Genomic DNA, 8,157 nt, shown 5'->3' with positions numbered 1-8,157 from the left:
AAACCCCTGGGCCACAGCCAATCAGGGGCCTTGTAATATTAATAAAATAATAAACTGTCGGAATCGTGGGCCTACATTAATGTACGGATAGAAATAAGGTTAGAAATAAATGAGTGCACAGTAGCCTGCTGTAAGAGACATGGTGGATGTGGTTTGCGAAACGAACACCCACAACTGTACCAGAATAAAATGTAACAAAATGTAATGTCATGCACGAAAGCGTGCCAAAGACTGCAGACTACAGAGACACAAATTTAGAGGCTTTGAAAGATGAAGCGTTCACATGTTAGCGGGGTGCATAAAAGGAAAAAAGAGAGAGATGCAGGTAATGATAGAATCGTTGCCTAAAGTCACAGACTTTTTTAAGGTAAGGATCACCAATCTGTTCAGAATATCAGCTACTTATCAGTTATCAGCCTACCAGCCTTTCTTTTTCTCTCCTCCTGTGTAAAGTCCACAAGCGGAGGCCATCTGATCTGCTTTAATATCAACAGATCTTCATTTAAGGTACGTGAATCTTTTCATCATGGCACACCTTCAGCCTGTTCAGTGTGCTGAGTGCAGGATGTTTAGTCATTCTTCCTCCGTCACTAGCGATAGCTCTATTAGCTTTACTTGTGATAAGTGCAGATTAGTTAGCTCTCTGACGGAGATTTCAGTGCTAGAAGCGCGTGTCCAGGCTTTAGAGCAGGTTAGTGAGCGTGAGAACAGTGTAGTTTCTGTTAGGGAAAGTCTGGACACCCTAGGTGGAGTTAGCAATCCCCCAACTCCGGCATTAGAGCCCTTACAGCGGGGCGAATGGGTGACGGCTCGGCGGCATAAGCGTAGAGCCAAAGCTACCGCAGAGGCTCGCCCACGGGAGCACCACTCCTCTCCGCGTCACGTGTCGAACAGGTTTGCTCTCCTTAGTGATGCACCCACTGAGAAACCTGAAAGAGCTCTGGTTATAGGGGACTCTATCATATGGCACGTGAAATTAGCTCAGCCTTTAGGGGCACCAGCAGCTTTAGTCAGGTGTATACCGGGAGCCAGGGCGCCGGACATAGCAGGTAATCTTAGGGTCCTAGGCAAGCACAGGTTCTCAAAGATAGTTATCCATGCAGGAGCTAATGATATACGCCTTCGTCAGTCTGAGGTTACTAAGAGTAACTTTGTAGAGGTGTTTAAATTAGCGAAGGCGATGTCCGATGCTGTAGTATGCTCTGGCCCCATCCCAATGCGGCGTGGCGATGTAGCTTACAGCAGGTTATGGTCGCTGAACTGCTGGCTGTCCAGGTGGTGCTTCTGAAAACAGTGTGGGCTTTATGGATAATTGGGCTAATTTTGAGGGCACTGCTGGCCTGTTAGGGCGGGACGGTATCCATCCCACTCGGGAAGGTGCTGCTCTCATTTCCTGCAGCATAGGTCATAGTCTCAGAACAGGCCTAGTTAATTTCTGACAATCCAGAGCCAAGGCCAGGGAGCAGACGAACAGGCTAAACCGACTGTCTGCTAGCTGCACAGAGTCGTCACTCAGGGCCCACTACATCGAGACTGTGTCTGTTCCCCGAGCTCAACAAAAAGGTAGAAATTTTCAGAGAGTTTGTTCCAGTAACCTAATCAATATAAAATTAGATCAGACTGACTGTACAGCTGCTGCCAGCACCTTTGATCTAAAGGTGGGGCTATTAAATATTAGATCTCTTACATCTAAAGCGCTAATGGTTAATGAACTCATTACTGATCAGGAGTTTAATGTACTGTGTTTAACAGAAACATGGATTAAGCCAAATGAATATATAGCATTAAATGAAGCGAGTCCTCCTGGATACAGTTATATACATCAGCCTCGTCTAACTGGCAGAGGAGGAGGCGTCGCGGTTATTTATAACGATTATCTAGGTGTAACACACAAACCTGGTTATAAATTTAATACATTTGAAGTTCTTCATACTCATATAATGTATGTAGCCTCGAAAAATAAGTCTACCCAGTTAATTCCATTGCTTATTATTTACAGGCCCCCGGGGCCATATTCTGAGTTTCTTTCTGAATTTGCAGATTTTATCTCAGACTTGGTTATTTCCTTAGACAAAGCTTTAGTTGTCGGAGATTTTAATATTCACTTCGATAACCCAGAAGACCCTTTAAAAACAGCGTTTGTGTCCATCTTAGATTCAGTCGGGATTAAGCAGAATGTCATAGGACCGACCCATAATGGTGGTCACACCCTTGATCTAATACTAACATTCAGATTAAACGTAGACAATATAGTCATACTTCCACAGTCTGAAGTTATCTCAGATCATTGTCTCATCTCATTCAAAATATGTCTGAGTAATAATATATGCACCTCACCACACTACTGTATTAAACGTACTTTCACGTCAACTACTGCACAGAGCTTTATAAATGATCTCCCAGAGCTGTCAACTTTGATTGGGTCACTGTCAGCCCCTGCAGAACTTGATCAGGCAACTGAATGCTTAGAGTCAACATTCCGCCATACTTTAGATAATGTAGCTCCTCTAAAAAGGAAAATGGTCAGAGACAAAAAATTAGCACCCTGGTATAATGATGACACTCGCACATTAAAACAGACCACTCGAAAATTGGAACGTAAATGGCGTCAAACAAAATTGGTAGTGTTCAAATTGGCTTGGAAGGAGAGCTTCCTGAAGTATAGAAAAGCTCTTAGTGCTGCGAGATCAACATATTTCTCCTCCCTAATAGAAGATAACAAAAATAATCCTAGATTCCTATTTAATACTGTAGCAAAATTAACCAGGAATAAGTCCACTATCAACACATGCACACCTGCAGTATGTAGTAGCAATGACTTCATGAATTTTTTTAATGACAAAATTGAGAATATCCGACAAAAAATTCAAACTACTAATTTAAGGTTAGACAATGAAAGTGACCTTGTAGTTAACAATATAACTGTATCAGATCATCAGTTAGAATGTTTTACTCCCCTAAAAGAAACTGAATTACTTTCATTAATCTCTACATCAAAAGCCTCAACTTGCGTACTAGATCCCTTACCGACACATCTATTCAAACAGGTAATGCCTGGAGTAATTGAACCGCTTCTAAAAATAATAAATTATTCTCTTATGATTGGCTATGTACCCAAATCCTTTAAACTAGCAGTTATCAAACCCCTGATTAAAAAACCTGACCTTGATCCCTGTCAGCTGTCCAATTATCGGCCAATATCAAACCTCCCCTTTATCTCCAAGATCCTTGAAAAAGCTGTGGCACAGCAGTTATGCTCATATTTACATAGGAATAACATCCATGAAATGTATCAGTCAGGATTTAGACCTCATCATAGCACAGAGACAGCACTGGTTAAAGTAGTAAACGACCTACTGTTGGCGTCTGATCAGGGCTGTGTCTCGCTACTTGTGTTGCTTGACCTTAGTGCAGCATTTGATACCATTGATCATTCCATTCTTCTGGATAGACTAGAAAATGTTGTGGGAGTTAAGGGAATGGCCCTCTCCTGGCTCAGGTCTTATCTAACTGATCGTTATCAGTATGTTGATATAAATGGTGATATTTCTAGACGTACCGAGGTAAAGTTTGGTGTTCCACAAGGTTCTGTCTTGGGTCCACTGCTTTTTTCTCTATATATGTTACCTCTGGGCGATATTATTCGTAAACATTGTATTAGTTTCCACTGTTATGCTGATGACACACAGTTGTATGTCTCTGCAAAACCTGATGAGAGACACCAGCTTAATAAAATTGAGGAATGTGTTAAGGACATTAGACACTGGATGCTTATAAATTTCCTTCTGCTTAACTCTGACAAGACTGAAGTACTTGTGCTAGGACCACATACAGCTAGAAGTAAGTTTTCTGATTACACAGTAACTCTGGATGGCCTTTCTGTTTCTTCACGTGCAGCAGTAAAAGACCTCGGAGTGATTACTGACCCCAGTCTTTCATTCGAAACTCACATTGATAACATCACCCGGATAGCTTTCTTTCATCTCAGAAATATTGCAAAGATAAGAAATTTAATGTCATTGCATGATGCAGAAAAACTAGTCCATGCTTTCGTTACCTCCAGGTTGGATTATTGTAATGCCTTACTGTCTGGATGTTCCAATAAGTGCATAAACAAGCTCCAGTTAGTTCGAAATGCCGCAGCAAGAGTCCTTAGTAGAACTAGAAAATATGACCACATCACGCCTGTCTTATCCACACTGCATTGGCTCCCAATCAAATTTCGTATTGATTATAAAATACTACTATTGACCTTTAAAGCACTAAATGGTCTCGCACCACAGTACCTGAGTGAACTTCTGCTCCTCTATGACCCGCCACGCCTACTTAGATCAAAAGGTGCAGGCTATCTGCTGGTACCTCGTATAGTGAAGGCTACATCAGGGGGCAGAGCCTTTTCTTACAAAGCCCCACTGTTATGGAACAGCCTTCCAAGTAATGTTCGGGAATCAGACACAGTCTCAGCATTTAAGTCTAGGCTGAAAACATATCTGTTTAGTCAAGCCTTTTGTTAATGGTGTTTATGAGGTAAAGGAGTAGATCTGGAGGGTCCTCAGACATAGAGTGTTTTGGTAAACTGGGATGTATGGATGCTGTCAGTCCCCACTCGCTTGCTCACTCGAGTTTGTTGACGGTGTAGTGGCTGGCTGCTTTATGTCCCGGGGCTCCCTCATGCTTGTGTTACCTTCTGGCTCTCTCCTTTTAGTTATGCTGTCATAGTTAGTTGCCGGAGTCCCTGCTTGTACTCGGTGCAATATGTATACTGTTCCTACTTATTCAGGTGACATTGGGCATACCTAACCACCTGTGTTTTCTTTCTCTCCCCCCCACCCCAAATCTGTCCCTCTGAGTTACATGGAGTCAACAGGAAATCTTTTGGTGGAGACGGTGGGGACCTCGACTGGCTATCGTAGCCTGCAGGGAATCGGCCGTCAGACATTCTGTCGCATGTCCCAGACCCGGTGAAATGTAACTGAATTGTCTTGGCCAGGCCTAAGGGTCCCATCTGCATCTCATCATTGCTGAGGAGTGTGCTCCCATCACCCAATCAAGCATCCAGCCAGAGCAGGTCATGATATATTTTTTTACCATATTAACATGCCATTGTGTGTTATGCCTGATGTAAAGACTCTCGTCTCTGCGAGCCTACCACACAGATTTAATACTTGTCATTTTTAGGGCATACCTAACAACGTGTTTTCTTTCTCTCCCCCCCCCCCCCCATCTGTCCCTCTGAGTTACATGTTGATCCTGGGATTGAGATGCTGGCCTCTTCTGCCCCTCGGACCTGCTTGATCCATCCTGGTGCCCTGTGTCTGGTCGGAGTTTTATCGCCCCACTCCTGTGAAGGACGGCCCCATGAGGAGAGTTGAGGGTTATATCTGTTAAAACTGTTAATATTATAGTCAGGCTGTCTGTTGTTGCCCAAATGAGGATGGGTGCCCTTTTGAGTCTGGTTCCTCTCGAGGTTTCTTCCTCATGTCGTCTGAGGGAGTTTTTCCTTGCCACCGTCGCCACAGGCTTGCTCATTGGGGCTAGATTAGGGATAAAATTAGCTCATGTTTTAAGTCGTTCAAATTCTGTAAAGCTGCTTTGCGACAATGTTTATTGTTAAAAGCGCTGTACAAATAAACTTGATTTGATTTGATTTGACCAGCAGCTAGGCTATGTGCAGCTAGGCTAGATATGCTATGATCTGTCCAACAGTAAAATAAATCAGTTGTGATTTGAATACGTGTCGTGTGATTTGAGTTATAATCCTGTTAGTATAATAGCATATTTCGATGGGGATAATAAAATGTCTAAAACGGCATCTACTGAAGAAATTGATGAAAAGATTGTAGCCTATAATGTTCACAGTTCGGGCAGCAGACAGAGTAAGCATACTGAGGGGAATAGAAATACAAAGCTAGCGCATATCCACATTTCTCGCTAGCTGTGTTGGGTGTGTTGTTAACCCGTGTGGATTTAAGTGAAATACTTGAGAAGTTCTGTGGCCAAGACAACGTTTTAAGGTAAGGACGCTTGATAATTAATGTTTGCCCGCCGTGGCTTGTTGTTGACGAAAGGCCCACACGATTTTGCCTTATGCAGCTACTGCTAGCGTCATGCTTTGAACTCGGTTAAGCTCATTTGCGCTAAAGGATGGGTTTATTGAAGGACTTTGATGTAGCTAGTTTCTTTTTAAAAAATCGTATGCTCAAAACAGTATGCCCGTGTTCACCATGTTTAACTTTTTTCTTGATGGAGTGCGTGAAATATTGTTGCAAGTGGTATTTCGATGCAGTCATGTCAAAAAGGCAGTTGAATGCACGGTCTTATTCAAGGAGAAGGAAGACTTGCATGATGCTTGAACATAGATTGGTAAAATAGACCCTAGTAGGACTTGGTTTCGTGTATTTCGGTCTGTAGAGTTATGAGTTTGGCCGCTGTCCATGGTGTTTACGTTTCATGTGGCCGCCGAGCCAAGTACCTTCATCATCATCATCATGTTCCCCTGTCAGAAGTTAAACTCTCTAGGGGTGCTTCTGCTGTAGCAGTTGCAGCAGTTGCTCAAAGTTTGATTTGTCCATCATCATACGTCTTATCTGTTGGGTGTCTATGCCCAGCAGATTTTCCCATTTCGTCCATTTGTAACCATTTTTGTCAAACAGGAGCTGCTTTTGCACTTGGTTATTGCCCATCCAGCAAATGTGAGCAATATATTTTAGTTGTTGTACGTAGCAGGATAGTTTTATATCCTGGGTTCCTGTCAGTTTCCGGAGGTCAGCATTGGACATCTTGTAGCTCCAGTCTGTATCTTCATTTGTAGTGTTCTTTTGGTCAGGGGCATTCTTTCGTTTATATCCACCTTTAATCATTTTCCTTAGGAAGCCGTGCCACACTACCTCAATTTTGTGAATTTCACTGGATGATAGTTGCCATGCCTGTGTGCTGTAAAGGAGACGAGATCGAAAGCATGCCACTAGGAACTTTATATGGGTTTTTAGTAGTATTCGGTGGTCGGTTAGAACGTGTTTCAGTTCATTCCATTTCATGAATGCAGCACTTATCCTAGCATGCAGGAAGTGTGAGGATTCATCACAGTTGCTGACATTATAACCAAGATATTTAAAGGTGCGGACGTTTTTAATATTAGTGCCGCCAAGGGAAATGATACTTGGTTTACATTTGATATCCTCATTGACGTTAAAAGCCATTGTTTCTGTTTTGACATATGATATTTGTAAACCAAAGCGGGTGTAGGTCTTATCATACAACTGAAGAATATTCTGAAGCTCCTCGATGGATCCAGCGAGTATGGCCTGATCCTCTGCGTATAGAATCTCTGTTATGCAACCCTCTCCTGATGCTCGTGCTTTCGTACGCATTTCTCTTGTGGATACCTCATTTGGAATGCAATATCTGAACTTGAAGCCTGTATCTGGGTACAGTTTTGATATCTCATGCTGTGCAATCCTGACAACAAAGTCCATACAGATATTTAAAAACTGATGGCGATTCTAGGGCACCTTGTCTTGCAGTGAATGTTTGTTTTCATGCCGCCGAGCTATTTTTATGTATTTTATTTTTTAAAAGGACTTGTCTGTAGGTGTGTGTGTTTTATGTTTACAACACATAGGTCTACATTAGTGCACGCACGCTTGTGTGGTTATCTCTGGCCATGCCCCTGCGTGAAAGTTACGCAGTATCACTGTCCTGTCCGTGGTAATAATCAGAACTAGCTCTGTAATGATGATGCGCGCATTCTTCTCTCCCTCTGTGGTTGGATGTGTTGAGCGATGTGAGCGTGGGCCTTGCGCAGCTACGCTGAGCCAAACGTAACCTATCGTAGGCTTCTAGGCTAATTACGCGCTTACACTGTAAATGCTTGACACGTATTGCAAATAAAATAAGAGTGTTTTCCTGGCCAACGGTAAGGGTAGGGTTGACAGGTAGCCTATGAGGGGCCTAGCCCCTGGGCCACGGGTGTTGATAAAGCGCCCCTGCGGACATGGAGGAGACCGAGGAACCTGTGGTGGACGACCCTGCAGAAAACGCAATTTCTTCCAGTAATGAAGTGCACCCCTGGCCCTACATATGTGATCACTTCAGCTTCGTAGAGAAATGGGGTGACAGTTTCATTATGCAATGCAGATTGTGTGCCCAAGAAGACAA

Source organism: Neoarius graeffei, chromosome 21, assembly GCF_027579695.1.
Source record: "Neoarius graeffei isolate fNeoGra1 chromosome 21, fNeoGra1.pri, whole genome shotgun sequence".
NCBI classification, from domain to species: Eukaryota; Metazoa; Chordata; class Actinopteri; order Siluriformes; family Ariidae; genus Neoarius; species Neoarius graeffei.
The sequence above is the reverse complement of the archived record's forward strand: the minus strand, read 5'-3'. Positions refer to the sequence as shown.